The following is a 1,001-nucleotide window of genomic DNA, read 5'->3' on the forward strand; positions in this document are numbered from 1 at the left end:
AGTGAACCAAACACATGCATGCGACACATCAAATCGCGGCTCCTTAAGTAACCTGATGAACGGTTAGCAAGAAAATAGTTTCAAACCATATTTGGGACAACCGATGGTATTCCGAAACCGGTTCCGAGTGTTCCGCTGGAAGTGGCCAAATATAAAAGCGAACCAAACCCATGCATGCGACACGTCAAATCGCGGATTTTCCGATAACCTGATGAACGGTAAGCAAGAAAATAGTCTCAGACCACATAAGAAACTACCGGTAGTATTCCAAAACTAGCGTTGGGTGCTTCGTAGGAATTCAAAAGTGAGAAACATTGAAGCAAGCGATAGATATCTTGACAAAACTAAGACGATCACACCATTTCAGATTCCTGAGGTGTAATAATGCAGATGGATGGGTCAATGTTGTATGGGAAAATTAAAATTTAATCGTAATAAATCCGAACAAACTTTTTCAATTCTCTTTCGCATCTAAAATGACTGCGTAAAATTTTTGTGCGACTGTTTGCTCCCTCACGCACTGTAATGTGGTTGAAAGTTGAATGGGATTCAGTATGAAAAATTTCAGTTACTTGCATGTTTTTGTCAAATTTAACATGCATCTTGTAGCCAATGATAATACAATATAGCGTGTGTAGAAGTGTGTAGAAAATACTTTGTCGAAAATCGTTAAGGTTGTTAAATTTAAAGTTAAAGTTAAAGTTGTATCGTCTTGGTGTTGATCGGCTTCCAGTGATAGTGAAGGAGGTGGTCAAGCTGTCAACTGAGAGGTCTGATATTTTTCAACTCTGTCTATACGTCGGATTATGTGCCATCAATAAGTTTAAAGTCAATTCAATGATGGCTCTGATAAAATTCTATGTAAAGTATTCTCATGATTCAGGAACATTTCAGCTCACGTCAACGGAAACGTCATGAGTACATATTCGACGAAAAAGGCACTATCACCACTAGGTGGATCAATCCGGGTTTTTAAAATAAGCGATGTATATTAAATTTGT

Source organism: Aedes albopictus, chromosome 1 (genome assembly GCF_035046485.1).
Source record: "Aedes albopictus strain Foshan chromosome 1, AalbF5, whole genome shotgun sequence".
Classification (NCBI taxonomy): Eukaryota; Metazoa; Arthropoda; class Insecta; order Diptera; family Culicidae; genus Aedes; species Aedes albopictus.